Source organism: Gossypium hirsutum, chromosome A13 (genome assembly GCF_007990345.1).
Source record: "Gossypium hirsutum isolate 1008001.06 chromosome A13, Gossypium_hirsutum_v2.1, whole genome shotgun sequence".
In the NCBI taxonomy this organism is placed as follows: Eukaryota; Viridiplantae; Streptophyta; class Magnoliopsida; order Malvales; family Malvaceae; genus Gossypium; species Gossypium hirsutum.
In genome coordinates this window covers 9,187,050-9,210,982 of record NC_053436.1, presented here as the reverse complement: position 1 = coordinate 9,210,982, position 23,933 = coordinate 9,187,050, and positions in this window count along the sequence as shown.

Here is a 23,933-nt window from a genome sequence, read left to right as displayed (position 1 = left end):
GTACGGCTTTCCATCCCCAAACTGATGGACAGTCAGAAAGGGTTATTTAGATTCTGGAGGACATGTTGAGGGGATGCGTGATTGACTTTCGAGGTAGTTGGGAGGATTACTTGCCGTTGGAAGAATTTGCGTACAATAATAGTTACCAGGCGAGTATTCAGATGGCACATATGAAGCATTGTATGGACGAAGGTGTCGTACCCCTAGTTGTTGGACTGAACTAGGAGAGCGACAAGTTCTTGGACCAGAGTTGGTAGCGGATACTGAGGATAAGGTTAGAATAATTAGGGATCGGTTAAAAGAAACTTCTGATAGGCAAAAGTCGTATGCAGATTTGAAGCGGAAGGAGATTGAGTACTCAGTAGGTGATAAGGTGTTCTTGAAGGTTTCTCCTTGGAAGAAGATATTAAGGTTTGGTAAGAAGGGCAAGCTGAGTCCGCGGTTCATTGGGCCCTATCGGGTTTTGAAGTGAGTAGGCCCAGTGGCTTATCAGTTGGAATTGCCTCCAGAGTTAGACAGGATTCACGATGTATTTCACGTCTCCATGTTAAGGCGTTATTGTTCTGACCCTGCTCATGTCGTGCCAGTTGCAGATATTGAAGTTCAGACTGATTTGACCTTTGAGGAGGAGCCTGTGCAAATATTGGCTCGAGATGTTAAGGTCCTCAGAAGGAAATCTGTTCCATTAGTGGAAGTGCTTTGGCGTAATCATGGTAGAGAGAAAGCTACGTGGGAGCCAGAAGAGGCGATGCAACAGCAGTACCCTTATCTGTTTGAATCAGGTAAAATTTCGAGGACGAAAGTTCTTTAAGGAGGGTAGAGTTGTAACGCCTGGGATTTTTGGGATTTCTGTGGTTTTCAACGAATTTTAAAATTTCTGTGTTTTGACTATTTGGCGTCGGTTTAATTATGTTAGTGGGCCTCTAGAAGGCCCAAGCTTAAGCTAAAACACAGTAATTTTAAGTGATTTTAATCCATAGGGAAATGAGGTTCTGGTTAGCTAGGCTTTTAAGTATTAACTGGGTTAAATAAAACACAAGGAAGCCTGTGGTAAGTTGGCATGTGACGCCACTTGGGGGGCTTTAGAGGTGGCGTGTGGATGACCAAGGTGAGCTAAGGTTCGAGTCGCAAGGTAAGCAAATTAGTAATGCCAATTTTTTATGAACAGAAAAGGTAAGCAGTGGAACTGAAGTGAGGCTGTCAGGAAAAGATTTAGGAGCTGATAAGGGAGAGGATTTATGATCTGATTAGGGAGAATGGTGTTGGCTGAATGGTGGACTCTTGAGGAGCCAAGGGGTGCTTTAGGGGGCAAAATTCGGCTAGGTTAAGTGCCAGGATAAATTCGGCACTAGGGGTAAGTTGTGCCGTTTCCTGACTATTCTCTTCTTCTTTTCTTTTTCTCCTCTCTCCATCAACTTTTTCTTTTTCTTGTTTGCTCTATAGCCGAATCTTTCTATCCTCCTGATCATCTCCATCTTTTTCTTCAGACGATCCTAAACCTTTATAGCCATTTGCCATAAGAAAAGCCGAAATCCCGAAAGCCATATTTCCTTCTGTGCCGATTTCTCCTAGCCAATTCTCTCATCTTTTTCATCATTCTTGACCGATTCTTTAGTTCTCTAAACCTCAAGTTTCTGTGACAAGACCACAGCAAAACCCTCCTATTTCATCTTTCGTTACACCGTTGCAAGGGAAAAGAACCGAAAACTCCACACTCCTAGGGACTTAGCTGAATATTGAGATCACTGAAAGCTCGACTTTTGCTATTATTTGAGGGCTTAGAACTGCATCAGAATTGAGTGGGGATTAAGAGGTTTTGTTGACTGAAGGAATCTGTTGTAAGTCTTTTCAACCTAGTCTTTATTTCGTATTTTAGGAAAAGCCGAAATCCCTAAAGGTTAGGGAGGCTGTCGTTTGGACTTATAGCCCTAAGGGGGTTGTGATAACTATTTTAAATTTGATAATAGTGGGATCAAAAGGCTGCTGATCGAAGGCTTGGACAAGTGGAACGACAGGATCTTGGCATAATCGCTAACTTCGGCAAAGGTAGGATTGTTAGTGCCTAAGGTGTTATTGGCCGAATAGGGTAAGGGGTTAATATGTAGTTCATTTCGGTGGTTAGATTAACATGGTAGTAATATAATTGTAGGTAGTTCGTGCATGGATCTCGTCAACGACTCGTCACAAATAGGTGTGTAACTGACACCCTCTTATAGACTAGATCGGCAAAAGCCGAAAAACTGAAATGCCGAAAAGTCGATATTTTGGGAATTTGCGAGTGTGCGAATGCTCATAAGATAAGTGGGTTAATATTTTTGGTAATCTAAAGTGATAAAACTGCAGTACGTGCAAATTCGTGTATTAATGATATTTTGGGCTTAACGGGCCGAAAACGGGTTAATGGGCCAACGGGCCCAATTCGGTAAGAAAACGCGGTAAGTGTTTCTGGTCGTATGAAAATGGCTGTGCTATGCATGAAAACCCTAAGAATAGTTAAATTACTTGAATACCCCTATGTATGGAAATTACTGATACACCCCTAGGTGCAAAATTACCATTATACACCTAGGGTTACTTTTGACTGAAAAACATGATGATTTAATTCTGTATGATGTATGCCATGACTATATATCTGTTTCATGGGGACATGGGTTATATTATGGAGGAAGCGTCCTGGTGGCTATGCCACAATTATCTGATTTGGTGGCTTTGCAACATATATCTGTTCTGGTGGCTCTGCCACGATTATCTGTTCTGGTGACTCTGTCACATTATCTGTTCTGGTAGCCATGCTGTATATTTTTGTGGCGTGTAGTGGTTGGGTGGGTTGAGTAGTCTCCCCACATGGTGAAAGGTTGGTATGGGGGTGCATGTGGTTGGATATGGGTTGGGTTTTGCATAGACATGTAATATCTGTTCTGTTTTGTTATGGGCCTATGGGCTTTATTCTGATTTCTGTTCCGGGCTAAGGCCAACTTATTCTGTTTCTGTGGTTGAGCTGATATAGGCTATGGTTGGGTTAATTTACACACTGAGTTTCCCCAAACTCACCCCTTTATTCTTCATCCACGCAGTTAATCCCCAACCATAGTGGGCTTGGAGCTGTGAGGGATTCGGAGTGGCCACACGTTCTACAAGTTGATTTTATTCTGGTGAATTGGACATTTTTTTATTTATGTTTAAGGTTTTGGGTTTTTAAAATGTAATAAGGCCGCTTAATTATTTTCTTTGATCAGTTTTATATGTTTTATTGAGTTAGGTATTATTTATATTTAACTATTGAATTTGGATAGCATTAGGGTGCGTTTTCAAAAACGGTAATTGATTTCAAAATAACACGACAACAAGGAAAACTTCCACAATAAGAATATTTTTCCAAAATTAATCACTTTTCCTAAAAAAGACTTAATCAAAATGGTTCCCTAGAAATATACACGACGCTAAGGTGTGGTAATGGCAATGTGCATGTCTAGGATTGGATCCGAAGGGAGCTTGGTACTTAAGCAATCTGAGGGACTCACCTCCTCTTTTCCGGTTTCCTACCTGGTGCACAGCTTCCATTCACTTTAACTTGCATTGAAATTATCTTTTAAAAACACTAATAAGTTTTTCTAGAACAATGACCTGAAATGTTTTTGAACGCTTTGATATGGCATGTCAGATCCGGCCATAACGTCTGGGCTGGGTTTGGGGTGTTACATACATCATCAGGAATGTCCTCGTAGGCCTCCTCTTTGGTAGATTGGGTGAGACGGTACTGGGGAGGGTAGGTTCCTCGGTGCCTTTCGATCATCCTCATGCTAAGCATGCTCGAGATGCCTTATGGAGGTATCTAGTCGATGAGGGTGAGGGATGATTTTTGGGCCGCAGTGTTAAGGAGCCCGAAGTGTCGTGCTAGCCGAGTCATGTAGGGGCCAATGGAGATTACCCCTTTCCTATGCCACTCTGTCTAGTGCTGAATCACAAGGGCGATGAAATAGGCAAGGTCGATGATGTGCCCTTGCGACATGTACCATAAGAAGTAGACGTCGTGGGTGTTGACGACGCTAGTGCTCTCTTGCCTCCCTATAATCGTGTGAGCTAAAATAACGTGTGTAAGTACCTCAGGGATGGTGGGAGAACTGATGCCTTGGAGCGGCTAGGATTGTAGGAGGCCGTGCTAGGGGCCAAAGTGTGCCAGCACTTCGAGGGAGAGAAATGTATGTGGCGACTGAGAGCATGTAGTTCATTCTCCTTATTGAACTCCTCTATATATAAGCCTAGTGCAGCACCAAACTCTGGGACGCTTAGCTGGCGGATTAATCTGCCTAAGTGAAATTGAACCGTGCCGGGATCATCGTAGTTCGTCATTACGGTCTGAAGATGGAACGTTGAGCATAGTTCCATCATGAGCTCAAGGTATGTTGGCTCGATAATCCTAAAGAATAGCTCCCAAGGGTTGGTGGTTAGGAGGGCTCGAATCGAATCAGCCAACTGAACCTGTTCTATAGCAGCCCAGTCGATGCAGCGACCCGCATCTAAAGGTCGGGCCCGAAGTATTTGGAATAGTTCTTCCTGGGGACCTCGGGGGAACTATAGGATAGGGTGACAAATTTTTGCGGTGGGACCTGCGGAAGAGGACACTCCCTTCCTCTTCTTTGAAGCAGGTACGGCAATTTTCTTTCCTCTTGAAGACGACATTGTGAGCCTGTAATATAAAGAATAATAATAATAGGTAAACAAATTCGAAAAATAAAAGGCATGAATTTGGAACTAATTATTTCAGCCAATACTATTTATATGAAGCAAACTCAACCACAATAACAATGAGAATGATAATAGAAATGTAATGGGTATGAGGTTTTCCTATCTCAATTTAACACAGAATGTATGATAACTAACCTAGGAATGCAAATTAAATGATATACATTGGCATGGTAATAGCATGAGAATAAACATAGTAATGTCATGGGTATGAGGTGTTCCTAATAACTTGATTTAACACAAAATGTATGATAACTAACCTAAGAATGCAAATTAAATGATAGAAAAATGAAAAATAGTTCAAAAGATATGAAGTTTATGTTGATAATAAGCATTAGAAATAAGTAAAATAGAAGTGAAAAGAGTAAACAAACGCTAAGGGAAAGAGATTGAGCGTAAAAAATGAAGTGGGAAGCAGCGCACGGGTGTGGGAGGGAGGCCGTGTGGAGTTGCAGCGGCTAGGGTTAGGGTTTTTGAATGGGGAAGAAAGTGAATAGTGTAGGGTATTTATAGATTTTGGGCCACATGGCCAGGGCACACGCCCGTGTCCCCCAATTTCAGCCCGTGTGGTTCGCGAATTTCAAATTTGGGCGCGTCTGACATTTAGTACACGCCCGTGTCGCACGGTCGTGTCTAGTTTCGTTCGCTTCTCCCACACCCATGTGTGTAAGCCCCACGCCCATGTTAATTTAACAGGTTCGACCACGGGTGTTCCACACGGGCGTGTCACATGCCTGTTTTGTTTTGGTAGGCTTGACCACGGCCATATCGCACGGCCGTGGCATTTTATCGTAGCCCATGTTGGGGAAATCATTTGCCCTATTTTCACACGGCCTTAAGCACACCCGTGTGCTTGGCCGTGTCTCTGTGGAAACACCTGTATTCAAGATTTTTATTAGTAAGTTAGGAGTTAAATACCAAAATTTAAAGAAATTAATATTGTTAGTGCTCGGGTTGCCTCCCGAGAAGCGTTTATTTATATTCTAAGCTCGACTTACCTCTTCAGTGAATGGTCATGGTGGTTTGAGGAGTTTATACTCCTCATTCCTGCTATCAATCTCATCAAAATAAGGTTTTAATCGGTTGTTGTTTACCTTAAAAGTGCCGAACTTGGGATGACTCACCTCCACTGTACTGAATGGAAAAAGACTAAGTACCATAAGAGGGATTTCCTCATTCGGTGTGGTAGTGACAATATGGGGATCTACGACATCTAATAAGACCTTATCACCAACCTTAAGTTGGTTTGGAGAGGTATCGGACTCGTTTTGGCATAGTTTTGGTTCGTCGGGTGTTCTTGGTTTGTGCGTTCACCATTCATCGAGTTCCTCGATTTGTAGTCTTCGATCTTCATGACTATTGCTTGAGAACGACTCATGTGCTTCCTTCAGACTCATTTTATGCAAAGTAGGTTTCACCATATTGTTAGGTTTAGTAGAATGGTTTAAATGATCACCTTCAATTCCTGATATGTTGCCAGAATTGCGAGCTTGAAGGGTGATTGTTTCATCTCCCACCCGAAGTGTGAGTTCACCTGTGCCAACATCAATGATGGTTTTAGCAGTTGCTAAAAAGGGCCTTCCTAGAATTAAAGGAGTGTTGCTATCCTCTTCTATGTCTAGAACAATAAAGTCAACGGGAAATATAAATTTATCGATTTTAACTAGCACATCTTCAATAATACCTCTAGGGAATCTTATAGTTTTATCTGCTAATTGAATGCTCATCCTAGTCTGTTTGGGTTTCTCGAGACCTAGTTGCTTAAACATTTTGTAAGGCATGACGTTGATACTAGCCCCTAGATCAGCTAATGCATGATTTACATCTAAACTACCAATTAAGCAAGGAATAGTAAAGCTCTCTGGGTCTTTTAGTTTGTTGGGTAGTTTATTTTGGAGAATGGCCGAGCAAACCGCGTTCAGCTCCATATGCGACGCCTCGTCCAACTTCTGCTTATTTGCTAAAAGCTCCTTTAAAAATTTCATTGCATTTGGCACCTGCCATAGAGCTTCAATAAACGGTAAGTTAATATGTAATTTTTTTCAGAGTTTAAGGAATTTACCAAATTGTTCATCTGAGCGGTCTTTCCTTGTCACGTTGGGGTATGGCACATGAGGTTTATATTCGACAGTCACTGGTTTGTTTGTATTTTGATCTACCTCACCTTAACCTTTACTTATCAGGGTTACTTGCCTCGGTTCTGGTTTAGGCTCAACGACTCCTTCGTCATCTTGAATATTAGTTGCGTTGAGTTGTTCCTTTAGGTTAGGTTAAGTATTACTTGGCAAACTACCTTTTGGTCATTCAGAGATTAGTTTGGAAGGCTGGCCTATCTGAGTTTCGAGCCCTTGGATCGACGCTTGTTGATTTTTAAGTGCTATCTCTGTGTTTTGAAAATGAGTTTCTGACACTGATATAAACTTTGAGAGCATCTCTTCAAGGTTTAGCTTCTTTTCCTGTTGGTAGGGTGGTTGTTGGTAGCCCAAAGGATGTTGAGATCTTTGATTTCCTTGACTGCTCCACGAGAAATTGGGGTGGTTCCTTCAACCTGTATTATAAGTGTTACTATATTGATTGTTTTGAGGTCAAGGATTATTACCCATGTAGTTTAATTGCTCGTTATCCATGTTGTGGCCATAAGGTTGGTATTCCGAATGGTTTGTTCCACCGCTACTTGCTTCGTACTGCATTACTGGGTGAACCTGTGAAGAATTAAGAAAACCATCAATCTTTTTATTTAAGAGTTCTACTTGATTAGAGAGCATGGTGACCAAATCAACGTTATAAACGCCAACTGTTTTCGTTGGCTTTGTCCTCATGACTTGACACTAATAGTTATTCAGTGACATCTCCTTTATAAACTCATAGGCATCTTTCGATGTTTTATTGTTGATGGTTCCACCCACCACTACGTCAACCATTTGCCGAGTCGAGGGATTCAGACCATTGTAAAATGTTTGTACTTGGAGCCAAAGCGGTAACCCATGGTAAGGGCACCTTCTCAGAAGGTCCTTGTATCTCTCCCATGTATCGTGGAGTGATTCTAAATCCATCTACACAAAAGAAGAGATATCATTATGTAATTTAGCTGTTTTAGCCGGCGAAAAATATTTTAGTAAAAATTTTTCGATCATTTGTTCCCGAGTAGTAATTGACCCTTGTGGTAGTTCAACCACTGTTTAGCTTTGTTCCTCAATGAAAAGGGCAACAACCGAAGACGTATGGCATCATTAGAAACGCCATTAATTTTAAATATATCGCATAGTTCTAAGAAGTTGGCTAAATGAGCGTTGGGATCCTCATCCTGCAAACCATCAAACTGAACAAATTACTGTATCATTTGAATAGTGTTAGGTTTTAATTCAAAAGTATTTGCAGCTACAACAGGTCTAACGATGCTAGATTCAGTTCCTTTTAAAGAAGGTTTAGCATAATCATACATAGTGCGTGGAGTAGGATTTTGATTAACCACAATTGCAGGAGGTAGCTGATTGCCTTGGTTTTCAGCCATCTCTTTGGTTGGGGTTGAGTATCGTCTTCTTGCTCGTTCTCCGTGTATCTTAAGTTTTGCCTTATTTCTCTTTGGTTTCTACAAACTGTATGATCGATTTCTTCGTCAAAAAGTAATGGTCCTGACGGGTTTCTTCTAGTCATAAACTATAAAAACTTGCCAAGAGAAAGAAAGAGTAGGTTAATAAATAAAAAAAATTAAATTAAATTGCAAGAAAAATAAATGGCTAAAGTAATAAAAATTGAGCGTTCCTAATATCTTAGTTCCCCGGCAACGGCGCCAAAAACTTGATCGCGTGATTCGTGATAGGTTTTAAATATTTATAATTACTCGTTCTTGAACTAACTATTATTGTGATGTAGGCAAGTGTACCTATCGAACAGTAGTATACTTTTAGCAAGACCAGATTGTAGAACCCAAAGGAACTAAAAGTACTAGTAATGACTATCTTTTTATTATCTAGCCTAATAATAAAGAGGTTTTGTTTTAATTAGCTAATTATCTAAACTAAGAACGCACAGAGAAAAGAATTGGGGAATTGCTTTTGGGAAAAATCGATTGACTTAAGACAATACCTAAGGAAAAATCCACCTAGACTTTACTTGTTATTCTGGCTCCGAATCGGACGATTTATTTCTGGCTTCGAATCGGACGATTTATTCATTCAACTTGTTCCATAGAGATCCCTAAGTTATGTTATTATCCCTATTCAAGACTAATAACGTCCAATCCCTAGATTGAATAACTGAGGCTTTTCTCTAATTAACACTCTAGGGTTGCATTAACTCAATCTATGGATCCCCTTATTAGGTTTCACCCTAATCCGGCAAAATCTTGTCACCCTATGTCTAGGCGTGCAATGTAACGCCCCGTACCCGAGACCGTTTCCGGAGTCGAACACGAGGTGTTAACGGACTTAATTCATTTATTTACACAGTTCATTTTAAATTTTCCAGACAAGCTGGCTAACTGCGTCACTGTCACCTTAAAAATCATATCTCGAGTTCCAAAACTCGAAAATTGATTTCGTAAATTTTACCTGAAACTAGACTCATATATCCATCTAAAAAGTTTTTTCTAGAATTTTTGGTCTGGCCAATTAGTACAGTTTATTAGTTAAAGTCTCCCCTGTTTCAGGGTTCGACTACTCTGACCTTCATTCATTACGACTAATATATCTCCCTCTACAGGGATCAAATACATATGGAGTTTGTTTCTAATGAAACTAGACTCAAAAAGGAATCTGCACATATAAGGAATTACTTCTAATTATCTCTGGTTAATTTATGGTGAATTTCCAAAGTCAGAACAGGGGATCCAGTAATCGCTCTGGCCCTATTTCACGAAAACTTAAACATCTCATAAAATACGGCTCATATGATCGTTTTGCTTCTTCCATATGAAAATAGACTCATCAAGATTCGATTACATAATTTATTCATCATTTAATTACATTTCTACTATTTTTAGTGATTTTCAAACTCACATCACTGCTGCTGTCAGTATCTATTTTAAGACAAATTTCACCTATTTCATAGTTTCCATGATTCAACTAGCCATTTGACATGCATAACACCAAATACGATCGTGATTAACCATTCCAATGGCTAATCATTGCCAAGCATTTCCACACCTCTCAAAAACCATATATATACAAAATGATTTTAATACTATGCTCAAAATATTTAAGCCATTTTCGCATGGCTATCCAAATATATACACATTACCAAAGGTACTTGATTAACAACAAAGGTTAGTACTATACATGCCATTATCAATGTTTAACTAAAAGAGTACCAAAAGGGCTTAGATAGTGTGGACGACTTCGACTTTGACAATCCCGAATCTGATAGCTGACGAACAAAAATCTATAAAACAGAGAATTAAAGAAACAGAATAAGCATTTAATGCTTAGTAAGTTTTGAGTGATGAAATTAATTACGACTAAAGTATAATGTTCATATGCTAAATGAGTAATTTCATATGTGCACATTCTCAAAATCATAATTACTTCATGCTTCAACCAATATATTCATACACAGGGTATCAAACCTAACTAGAGGCCGGAAGCTCGTTAATCAATTGAGCGAGTACTATTTGAGAGGAATCAACCTTTCCGATGCATATACGAAACATACCTTATCGTTTGTATTTTATGAGCGTATTAATTGAAATTATTACAGCATGATCGCTCGCTTCCAAATCCAAGTATCTTCGGGATTTAGCCGGATATAGCAACTCGCACAAATGCCTTCGGGTCTTAGCCCGGATATAGTCACTAGCATAAATGCCTTCGGGACTTAGCCCGGATATAGTCACTAGTACAAATGCCTTCGGGACTTAGCCCGGATATAGTAACTTGCACAAATGCCTTCGGGACTTAGCCCGGATATCATCCGAATAATCAAGCACATATACCAATAAATCATGACACATCCATATTTCGTTATCATAACTAGAATTCAAACACAAGACGCTTATCAACCATTACCATTTCGGCTCAATAGCCACATACAAAGAGCATGATTTTGATTTGCTTTATAACATGATCTCTATACACATTCGGCTACCCGTCATAGGTATAAACTAATCACCTCAATAAATAATTCAAGTAGAATCATATATCACCGTTTATTTGTTATGCTTATATGTCATGACTTAATCAAATCATAAACTAAGTTTCTTTACTCGAAAACTTACCTCGGATGTTGTCAAACGATTTCAACGGCTATTCGATCACTTTTTCCTTTCCCTTATCCAACTTTGATCCTCTAAGCTCTTGAGCGAAATCAAACAATTTACTTCCCAATCAAACACGATCACACGGCATCCATATACATTTTAGAACCAATTCATTTGAATCAATTTACTACTTATACATCAAAATTTCCAATACAAAGTATTTAGCACCTATGCACTTAAGCCGGATTTGCAAACACTCATAGACCATGTCCGAATGCCATTTAAACACAAGTCAACAAAACATGATTTCAAATCAAACTCTTAACAAGAATGCACAATGCCGAACCCTTAGATGATTAACATCTAATTTAGACAATTTAGAACACCTAAACGGCACTTGTTCAAACATTAAACAACTACATGTTCGGCCATTACCATAGGTGCATTAGAAATCTATACTATCAATAAGCTCAACTCCTTAGGTCCTAATCGGTACACTAAGACCATCTTAACTCATTTCTCATCTTGTTAACAAAAACATAGTAAAGCAAATCTTTATACACAATTATTATCAATTCATCCATCCACTAGGGACTTAGCCTAATGTTCAATAACAAACTCCTCCTTTATCAATTACATATTCGGCAAGAACATGGTAACTTATACTACATCAATTTTAAGTACATAAATTACTCAAACATAATCAAATTCACATTCGGTCTTGGTACATAATAAGGTAGCCGATTCTTTTCCCTTAGCACCCAATGCTCACATATGCTCATTTGTATAGTTCAAACACTCATCTACCATTGTTCATCTAAATTTATCATGAAACAACAACCATCACCCTTATTAATTACCATAGCCGAAAGCCCTACTCATTCCCACAATCAAAAATTCAACATGGGTTACTAAAGTAACTTGATACCTCATTCAAGATTAACCAAAATTTCAAGAATTAACATAACTTCTTACCTTAATGCTAACTTAAGATGACCGAATGCCTTTCTCCCATCTTCCTCTTTACATTCGGCCAAGAAGAAAGAAACTCAAGCTTTGTTTTCATCACCCTTCATTATCTTATTTCAATTACTTTTTCCTTTTTTATTTATTTATGTTATAAAATATAAAGCTACTAACTAATAATTAATACATATTGCATGTATATAACCCATCATGGCCGGCCACTACTTGTCATAGGTGGAAATTTGACATGCAAACCCATTATTTTCATAACATGCACTAATAGATCCTTATAGATTAACCTATCACATTTCAAAAGTGTCACACATAAGTCCTATTAACTAAATTCACATGCAATTGACTAAATCGAAGATTAAAACTTTCACACACTCATATTCACATATTTTAGACAATAAATATTATACTCAAATACTTCGGTGACTCGGTTTAGCAGTCCCGAAACCACTTTCCGACTAGGGTCAATTTAGGGCTGTCACATGCAATCAACTCCGCTTAATTATGACAAATGTACTCTTAGACAAGGTCTATTCCTCCTCCGAATAAGAGCATGTCTTGAATCAGTATCCTGGGATATCAAAACAAGAATTAAGAACACATAATTAAGAACAAGTTAAATATTTATCATACGATTCAGAAAATAATAACAAGATTCATCTTAGGTTTCATTCCCCTTAGGTATTTAGGGGTTCTAGTTCATAACTAAATAATAAAACATCTCAAAAGAATAAATAATACAAAACATAAAGAAAACCCAAAACTCCTGAAGGGAAATTGAGGAGAGATCTTCAGTCTTGATGATGAATCCGGCTTCTGAGATGGATCAATCGGCTTCCTTGGAGTAATTCTGTGACAGCCCAAAATTGACCCTAGCCGGGAAGTGGTTTCGGGACCGCTAAACCGAGTCACCGAAAGGTTTGAATGTGATGTTTATTGTCTAGAATATGTAATCATGAATGTGTAAAAATTTCAAGCTTCGATTTAGTCGATTGCATGTGAATTTAGTCAATAGGACTTATATGAGAAAATTTTTAAAATGTGATAGGTCAATGCATGAGGACCTATTAGTGCATGTGGAAGAAAAAGGGGACTTGCATGTCAAATTCCCCCTCCCTAATATGTAGTGGCCGGCCATGCTATAGGTGGAAACATGTCTCCAACATGTTATGCTAGTGATGCATGTTAAGAAAAATAAAATAATAAGCATGGTGATTAAATAATGAAAGGAAGGGTGATGGAAAAAAAAAGTACATGGTCTCACCCCCCTTGTTGCCGTGAATTGAAGAAAGAAAACAAACAAAAAAAAAGAGTTCATTCTTGAACATCCTTGGCCGAATAGAGGAAAGAAAGGAAGGGGAAAAAGGCTTGAGAAAAATCGGCTATGGTGGTTGTTAGACTAAGGTATGTTTGATGTTGTCTTTGAGATGCATGCATGTTTTAAATAGCCCATGTTTAAACCTTGAATCTTGTTGATAACATGAGCAATCGGTCATGAGAAAGGGTTCAAGGAATGGTTGTTGTTCATGTTATTTGGATGAGAAATGGTGAGTTTTGTTGTTTCATGTTAAAGTTAGGTGAATGATGATAGAGGAGTGTTTGAACTATAAAAAAAAATAATAATAAATCGGTTACCTTGTTATGAGCTAGGGCCGAATGTGGGTTTGGTTGTGTTTGAATATTACATGCTTGGTAGAATGGTGGATGAAGGTGCCGAATGTATGTTGGATTGATAGAGTCTCCAAATTGATTTTTTTTTTGTGCATGCATGACCGAATATACGTGGTCACATGAGTAAGGAAATGAGTTATTTGATATGTGGTAAAAGTTAAGTACTAAATCGAAGGTTGCTAAAATTTCCATTTCTTAGCCGAATATGTGCTTGATCAATGAAGGAATTGTTGAAGAACATAGGTGAACTTGGTGAGGGCAATCGGCCTAGTGTATAAATGATATGAAGATTTTAGGAAATTGTTTTGGTTAGGTGTATGTATGATTAAGTATATTCGGCAATATACTTAAAGTGGGTACATGATATTACATTATAATTATTGAGCTTGAGTATATGGATATGTGTATATGTGGTCATATAATGACATCTTGGTTTGAAAATTTAATGATGTGTGATTGCCGAATGTGATAAATAAATTCATGTTATTGAGTTAAATATTGAATACTCTTATTTGTATTATTTAAGCTCAAGAACCTAAAGGAGAGGCGTCCAACAAGGGGAAATCGAAGGTCATCGAGTAGCCGACTCGGAATTATTTTACCCAACATAAAGTAAGTCATTAAGCATGTAGTGGGTAGTATTTTGAATGGTCATAATGTGTATGTATGGATGCTGATTGGAATGAATAAATATACATATATATGCATGTACGTATGTGATGATGAAATTGTTGAATGAATGAAAAGAGGTAAGATGTACTGAGTTGTTGATCTCGGCACCAAACGTGCGGGATAACCATTTATGACCATGAGATTGGCGCTAAGTGCGCAGGATTAAATTGTACAGCACTAAGTGTGCGATTTGACTATGTTGCACTAAGTGTGCGAAATGAATATGTTGCACTAAGTGTGCGAATTGACCATGCGGCACTAAGTGTGCGAGTCTGACTATGTAGCACTAAGTGTGCGATTTGATTACGTGGCACTAAGTGTGCGAGCTGATTATATAGCACTGAGTGTGCGGGCTCAATATACATTCGTGAATCATTATGGACACTATGTGTGCGACACTATTGAGTCGATCGCGGACAGCGGGTCGGGTAAGTGTCTTGAGTACGTGGCTAATAGGTGCTATGCTTATACTTGGTGTTGAGCTCGGTAAGTTCGAACCTATGTGACAAATATACTTGAAGTCACGTACATAAAATTTATCGTAGGATGGGTGAAAGGCCGTATAGTCGTTTGATTGTAACGAAAATAAATCGATTTATGAAATTGCTTCAATGTCCTATTGATGAGTATATAGAATGTGAATGCATGAATTGATATGAAATTGAATTGATAGGTTGGAGGAACTATGGTATGGTTCGGTATGGATGGAGTAAATTGTCTCGTTCCATTTTGTTTCCTCTTGTGATAATGTTGTTGATAGATGGTAGTGCATTGCTTATGACTTACTGAGTTATAAACTCACTCGATGTTTCCTTGTCACCCACTATAGGTTGCTTGGATTCATCTATTTTTGCGGGGTCGGGCCGTCATTGAAGTCATCACACCGGATAGCAAGTTTTGGTACTTTCTTCTTAGTGTGTTTAGAAGATCATTTTGGCATGTATAAGCTAGTACGTTGTGTTTGAATTATGGCATGTAAACTTTAAGCCATGCGAAAATGGCACGAATGTTCGATTGAGTTGGATCAAGGGTAGGCATGAAATGGACCTAGTTACTTTCGTAACAGATGCTGGCAGCAGCAGTGTCATGAGATTGAAAAATCACTAAAAATAGTAGGAGTGGAATTAATTGATGAATAAATTATGTAATCGAAGCTCGATGAGTCTGCTTTCATGAGGAAGTAACGAAAAGATCATATGGGCAGTATATTAAGAGATAATCAGATTTTAGTGGGACAGGGCCAGAACGGTTTCTGGATTCCCTGCTCCGACTTTGGAAATTCATTATAAATTAACCAGAGATAATTAGGGGTCGTACCATATATGTGCAGATTCCTCTCTGAGTCTAGTTTCCATAGAAACAAACGGCAACAGTATTGAAGCCCCGTGCAGGGAGATATCCCAGTCGTAATGGGCAAAGGTCAGTGTAGTCGACCCCTGCAACTTGGGGAACTTTGACTAATAAACTGTACTAATTGGCCCAACCAAAAATTCTAGAAAAAAATACATAGATGGGCACATGAGTCTAGTTTCTGGAAAAAATTACGAAACTGATTTTCGAGTTACGAAACTCAAGATATGATTTTTAAAACGACTAGTACACAGATTGGGCAGTGTCTGGAAAATAAATTTTGTAAGGGGTTAAAGCCAGTTAACACCTCGTGTTCGACTCCGGTGTCGGTTTCGGGTTCGGGGTGTTACATTTTATTGGTATCAGACCTATGGTTTAGTCGGTTCTAGGACTACCATAGCACGTATGAGTCTAGCTATACATGCCATAATGTTAATGTTTAAAAGGGTGATGACTTCTGACGGTTGAAATGTTTTTGTCTTGATTAGTAAATGGATCCCGGTGAAGAAAGAACCCTAGCGGATGACGTTGAGAGCGTAGCGGCTGCTCCTGCACAAGGGACGCCGCCTGTTGAACCTCAGTCATCTGCGAATAATTAAGGTGAGGGGGCTAAACAAGCCTTCTTTACCATGATGAATGAGTGGGTCGCGCAATATGCCCGAGCCAACCCGGCTGTCCAACAATTCCCAAATTTGAATAACCCACCCCAAGAGCCTGTAAGGCCATCAGTCGCTGATCCTGTGAGGCTGAGTAAGCCACCTGTAGACTTGATTAGGAAGCGTGGGGCCGAGGAGTTCAAGGCCATAGTAACTGATGATGCCGAAAGGGCCGAGTTCTGGCTTGATAACACCATTCAGGTGTTCGATGAATTGTCATGCACACCCGATGAATGTCTAAAATGTGCTGTATCTTTGTTGCGAGACTCAGCCTACTATTGGTGGAGGACCTTGATTTCCATAGTCCCGAACGAGCGAGTAACTTGGGACTTCTTTCAAACGGAATTCCGGAAGAAATTTATTAGCCAACGGTTCATTGACCAGAAGCGTAAGGAGTTCTTGGAACTCAAGCAAGGCCGTATGACTGTATCTGAATACGAACATGAATTCGTAAGACTTAGTAGGTATGCCCGGGAGTGTGTAGCTGATGAGGTTGCTATGTGCAAAAGATTCGAGGAAGGATTGAATGAAGATTTAAAGCTACTAATGGGTATTTTGGAAATAAAAGAATTCGTAACACTAGTCGAACGAGCCTGCAAGGCGGAAGAACTTGGAAAGGAGAAGAGGAAGGCTGAATTTGAAGCTAGAGATTATCGTAAAAGATCGACGGGTAAAGCTCCGTTCTCAGCTGTGAAGAAGTTCAGGGAGGACATTAATAAGTCGAGGGCGACTGCGGGAATTTCCATCAGGGCAAGACCACCGATGGGCTCCCGAGCTACTTCGGTAGCTAGTGTGGGCAATAATCGTCACGAGAAACCTGAATGTCCCCAATGTGGAAGACGACACCTAGGTGAATGTTGGGGCAAGTCTACTAACAGGGCCTGTTACGGATGCGGTTCGAAGGACCACCTCATTAGAGATTGCACGGAGCTGGATGAGAAGAATAAGATTCAAGGTGCAAGACCTAGTGGAGTGACATCTAGAGGTAGACCACCGAGAATTTTTGGAGGCAGGGGTGGTAGTCAGAGGGGGGCTTCTGATACGGCCGATCGCGCCGAGAACCGTGCTCCTGCTAGAGCATATACCATTCGCGCACGAGAGGAGGCATCCTCCCCCGACGTCATCACTGGTACCTTCACTCTCTTTGATACTAATGTGATTGCATTGATTGACCCTGGTTCTACTCATTCATATGTATGCGAAACCTTAGCAACCAGTAAGACTCTACCTGTTGAGTCTACTGAGCTCGTAATTCGAGTATCAAACCCTTTGGGTCAATGCGTACTTGTTGATAAAGTGTGTAAGAGATGCCCTCTAATAATCCGAGAATCCTGTTTTCCGGCCGATTTGATGCTTTTGCCGTTCGACGAGTTTGATGTTATTCTTGGTTTGGATTGGTTAACCGCACATGATGCGGTTGTGAATTGCAAAAACAAGACTATCGATTTGAGGTGCGCGAATGACGAAATAATCCGAGTTGAGTCTGTGGACTTAAGGGGGTTGCCAGCTGTAATATCAGCAATGTTGGCCCAGAAATATGTAAGGAAAGGGTGCGAAGCATACCTCGCGTATGTACTTGATGACAAGGAGTTAGAAAAGAAACCCGAGTCGGTGCCGGTGGTTTGTGAATACCCAGATGTTTTTCCTGAAGAGTTACCGGGTTTGCCACCTGTTCGGGAAGTAGAGTTTGGAATTGAGCTTGTACCTAGAACTACGCCAATTTCGATCGCTCCGTATCGTATGGCACTAACCGAGTTAAAAGAGTTGAAAGCTCAGTTGCAAGAATTGACGGATAGAGGTTTCGCTCGACCGAGTTTCTCACCTTGGGGTGCACCAGTATTGTTCGTGAAAAAGAAGGACGGAACCATGAGGTTGTGCATTGACTATCGTCAACTGAATAAAGTGACGATAAAGAATAAGTATCCGTTACCGCGTATAGATGATCTGTTCGATCAATTAAAGGGAGCATCGGTGTTTTCAAAGATAGATTTGAGATCGGGTTATTATCAGTTGCGGATTCGAGATTCGGACGTACCCAAAACTGCTTTCAGAACGAGGTACGGTCACTACGAGTTCTTAGTGATGCCGTTTGGGCTCACTAATGCCCCTGCGGTGTTTATGGATTTGATGAATCGGATCTTCAGGCCGTATTTGGATCGGTTTGTAGTTGTGTTTATTGATGACATCTTGGTCTATTCAAGAGATGAGACCGAACATGCTGAGCATCTGAGGCAAGTGTTGCAAATTTTGCGGGATAAGCAGTTATATGCTAAGTTCAGTAAGTGTGAGTTCTGGTTAAGAGAGGTTAGCTTCTTGGGTCATGTGGTATCCGCATCGGGTATTCGAGTTGACCCGAGCAAAATTTCAGCCATACTTAACTGGAAGCCTCCGAGAAATGTTACCGAAGTCCGGAGCTTTCTAGGGCTCGCCGGCTATTACCGACGATTTGTCAAAGGTTTCTCGATGATAGCCACACCAATGACGAAGCTACTTCAGAAGGATGTTAAGTTCGAATGGACGGAGAAATGTCAGAAAAGCTTCGATCAACTGAAAACTCATCTGACTGAAGCTCCAATTTTGGTGCAACCCGAATCGGGTAAAGAGTTTGTTGTTTATAGTGACGCATCCCTACTCGGGTTGGGTTGCGTATTGATGCAAGAAGGTCGAGTTGTGGCCTATGCGTCGAGACAATTGAAGCCACACGAAAGAAATTATCCGACCCATGATCTCGAACTAGCCGCCATTGTGTTTGCATTGAAAATATGGCGACATTATTTGTTTGGTGAGAAGTGCCATGTGTTTTCGGATCACAAAAGTCTCAAATATTTGATGACTCAACGAGACTTGAATCTGCGACAAAGACGTTGGCTTGAGTTGTTGAAAGATTACGAGCTTGTCATTGATTACCACCCGGGAAAGGCTAATGTGGTTGCGGACGCCTTAAGCCGGAAATCACTGTTTGCTTTGCGAGCGATGAATGTACACTTGTCTGTCCTACCTGACAATGTGTTAGTAGCTGAATTAAAAGCCAAACCATTATTGACTCATCAAATTCGTGAAGCTCAGAAAGTCGATGATGAATTGGTTGCAAAACGAGCTGAGTGTGTTCCGAACAAGGAATCGGAGTTTCAGATTGATGATGATGGTTGTTTGAGGTTTAGAAGTCGTTTGTGTGTTCCAAGGAATTCGGAACTCATTCCGATGATTTTGAACGAAGCCCATTGTAGCCGAATGTCAATTCACCCGGGGAGCACGAAAATGTACAACGACTTGAAACGTCGGTTTTGGTGGCATGGTATGAAGCGAGACATCTCCGACTTTGTTTCGAGATGTTTAATATGTCAACAAGTGAAAGCGGAACATCAAGTGCCTTCAGGGTTACTTCAGCCGATCATGATACCCGAGTGGAAATGGACCGAGTCACAATGGACTTTGTGTCCGGACTGCCATTGTCCGCAAGTAAGAAGGATGCGATTTGGGTTGTTGTTGATAGGCTGACTAAGTCGGCTCACTTTATCCCCGTGCGTACGGATTTTTCATTGGATAAACTAGCCGAATTGTATGTTTCTCAGATTGTGAGATTACATGGAGTACCTATTTCTATCGTGTCGGATAGAGATCCGAGATTCACCTCGCGATTTTGGAAGAAATTGCAAGAAGCTTTGGGTACCCATCTGCATTTTAGCACCGCTTTTCATCCCCAAACCGATGGTCAATCCGAGCGGATAATTCAGATACTCGAGGATATGCTGAGATGCTGCATCCTTGAGTTTAGTGGTTCATGGGAACGATATGTACCTTTGATTGAATTCGCTTACAACAATAGTTTTCAATCAAGTATTAAGATGGCACCTTACGAGGCTTTGTACGGTCGTAAATGCCGTACACCATTGTTTTGGACCGAGCTCGGTGAAAGTAAAATTTTCGGAGTTGATTTGATTAAAGATGCCGAACAGAAAGTAAAAGTAATCCGTGAAAGTTTGAAGGCAGCCACAGATCGTCAGAAATCGTATGCGGATCTGAAACGGAAGGACATTGAATATCAGGTGGGAGATAAAGTGTTCCTTAAAGTTTCGCCTTGGAAAAAGGTACTTAGGTTTGGCCGTAAGGGCAAGTTGAGCCCGAGATTCATTGGGCCGTACGAAATCTCCGAACGAGTGGGGCTAGTTGCGTATAGATTGATTTTGCCCCCTGAGCTTGAAAAGATTCACGATGTCTTTCATGTTTCGATGCTTCGACGCTATCGATCTGATCCGTCGCATATAATTAGCCCATCAGAGGTTGAAATTCAAGCCGATATGAGTTATGAAGAAGAACCGATACGTATCCTAGCTCGTGAGGTGAAAGAGTTGCGAAACAAAAGGGTTCCGTTAGTTAAGGTGTTGTGGCTCAAACACGGGATCGAGGAAGCAACCTGGGAACCCGAGAGCTCGATGAAAGAACGATATCCAAACCTATTTACTGGTAAGATTTTCGAGGACGAAAATTTCTTAAGTGAGGGAGAGTTGTGACAGCCCAAAATTGACCCTAGCCGGGAAGTGGTTTCGGGACCGCTAAACCGAGTCACCGAAAGGTTTGAATGTGATGTTTATTGTCTAGAATATGTAATCATGAATGTGTAAAAATTTCAAGCTTCGATTTAGTCGATTGCATGTGAATTTAGTCAATAGGACTTATATGAGAAAATTTTAAAATGTGATAGGTCAATGCATGAGGACCTATTAGTGCATGTGGAAGAAAAAGGGGACTTGCATGTCAAATTCCCCCTCCCTAATATGTAGTGGCCGGCCATGCTATAGGTGGAAACATGTCTCCAACATGTTATGCTAGTGATGCATGTTAAGAAAAATAAAATAATAAGCATGGTGATTAAATAATGAAAGGAAGGGTGATGGAAAAAAAAAAGTACATGGTCTCACCCCCCTTGTTGCCGTGAATTGAAGAAAGAAAACAAACAAAAAAAAAGAGTTCATTCTTGAACATCCTTGGCCGAATAGAGGAAAGAAAGGAAGGGGAAAAAGGCTTGAGAAAAATCGGCTATGGTGGTTGTTAGACTAAGGTATGTTTGATGTTGTCTTTGAGATGCATGCATGTTTTAAATAGCCCATGTTTAAACCTTGAATCTTGTTGATAACATGAGCAATCGGTCATGAGAAGGGTTCAAGGAATGGTTGTTGTTCATGTTATTTGGATGAGAAATGGTGAGTTTTGTTGTTTCATGTTAAAGTTAGGTGAATGATGATAGAGGAGTGTTTGAACTATAAAAAAAATAATAATAAATCGACTACCTTGTTATGAGCTAGGGCCGAATGTGGGTTTGCTTGTGTTTGAATATTACATGCTTGGTAGAATGGTGGATGAAGGTGCCGAATGTATGTTGGATTGATAGAGTCTCCAAATTGATTTTTTTTGTGCATGCATGACCGAATATATGTGGTCACATGAGTAAGGAAATGAGTTATTTGATATGTGGTAAAAGTTAAGTACTAAATCGAAGGTTGCTAAAATTTCCATTTCTTAGCCGAATATGTGCTTGATCAATGAAGGAATTGTTGAAGAACATAGGTGAACTTGGTGAGGGCAATCGGCCTAGTGTATAAATGATATGAAGATTTTAGGAAATTGTTTGGTTAGGTGTATGTATGATTAAGTATATTCGGCAATATACTTAAAGTGGGTACATGATATTACATTATAATTATTGAGCTTGAGTATATGGATATGTGTATATGTGGTCATATAATGACATCTTGGTTTGAAAATTTAATGATGTGTGATTGCCGAATGTGATAAATAAATTCATGTTATTGAGTTAAATATTGAATACTCTTATTTGTATTATTTAAGCTCAAGAACCTAAAGGAGAGGCGTCCAACAAGGGGAAATCGAAGGTCATCGAGTAGCCGACTCGGAATTATTTTACCCAACATAAAGTAAGTCATTAAGCATGTAGTGGTAGTATTTTGAATGGTCATAATGTGTATGTATGGATGCTGATTGGAATGAATAAATATACATATATATGCATGTACGTATGTGATGATGAAATTGTTGAATGAATGAAAAGAGGTAAGATGTACTGAGTTGTTGATCTCGGCACTAAACGTGCGGGATAACCATTTATGACCATGAGATTGGCGCTAAGTGCGCGGGATTAAATTGTACAGCACTAAGTGTGCGATTTGACTATGTTGCACTAAGTGTGCGAAATGAATATGTTGCACTAAGTGTGCGAATTGACCATGCGGCACTAAGTGTGCGAGTCTGACTATGTAGCACTAAGTGTGCGATTTGATTACGTGGCACTAAGTGTGCGAGCTGATTATATAGCACTGAGTGTGCGGGCTCAATATACATTCGTGAATCATTATGGACACTATGTGTGCGACACTATTGAGTCGATCGCGGACAGCGGGTCGGGTAAGTGTCTTGAGTACGTGGCTATAGGTGCTATGCTTATACTGGTGTTGAGCTCGGTAAGTTCGAACCTATGTGACAAATATACTTGAAGTCACGTACATAAAATTTATCGTAGGATGGGTGAAAGGCCGTATAGTCGTTTGATTGTAACGAAAATAAATCGATTTATAAAATTGCTTCAATGTCCTATTGATGAGTATATAGAATGTGAATGCATGAATTGATATGAAATTGAATTGATAGGTTGGAGGAACTATGGTATGGTTCGGTATGGATGGAGTAAATTGTCTCGTTCCATTTTGTTTCCTCTTGTGATAATGTTGTTGATAGATGGTAGTGCATTGCTTATGACTTACTGAGTTATAAACTCACTCGATGTTTCCTTGTCACCCACTATAGGTTGCTTGGATTCATCTATTTTTGCGGGGTCGGGCCGTCATTGAAGTCATCACACCGGATAGCAAGTTTTGGTACTTTCTTCTTAGTGTGTTTAGAAGATCATTTTGGCATGTATAAGCTAGTACGTTGTGTTTGAATTATGGCATGTAAACTTTAAGCCATGCGAAAATGGCACGAATGTTCGATTGAGTTGGATCAAGGGTAGGCATGAAATGGACCTAGTTACTTTCGTAACAGATGCTGGCAGCAGCAGTGTCATGAGATTGAAAAATCACTAAAAATAGTAGGAGTGGAATTAATTGATGAATAAATTATGTAATCGAAGCTCGATGAGTCTGATTTCATGAGGAAGTAACGAAAAGATCATATGGGCAGTATATTAAGAGATAATCAGATTTTAGTGGGACAGGGCCAGAACGGTTTCTGGATTCCCTGCTCCGACTTTGGAAATTCATTATAAATTAACCAGAGATAATTAGGGGTCGTACCATATATGTGCAGATTCTTCTCTGAGTCTAGTTTCCATAGAAACAAACGGCAACAGTATTGAAGCCCCGTGCAGGGAGATATCCAGTCGTAATGGGCAAAGGTCAGTGTAGTCGACCCCTGCAACTGGGGAACTTTGACTAATAAACTGTACTAATGGCCCAACCAAAAATTCTAGAAAAAAATACATAGATGGGCACATGAGTCTAGTTTCTGTAAAAAATTACGAAACTGATTTTGAGTTACAAAACTCAAGATATGATTTTTAAACGACTAGTACACAGATTGGGCAGTGTCTGGAAAATAAATTTTGTAAGGGGTTAAAGCCAGTTAACTCGTGTTCGACTCCGGGTGGTCGGTTCGGT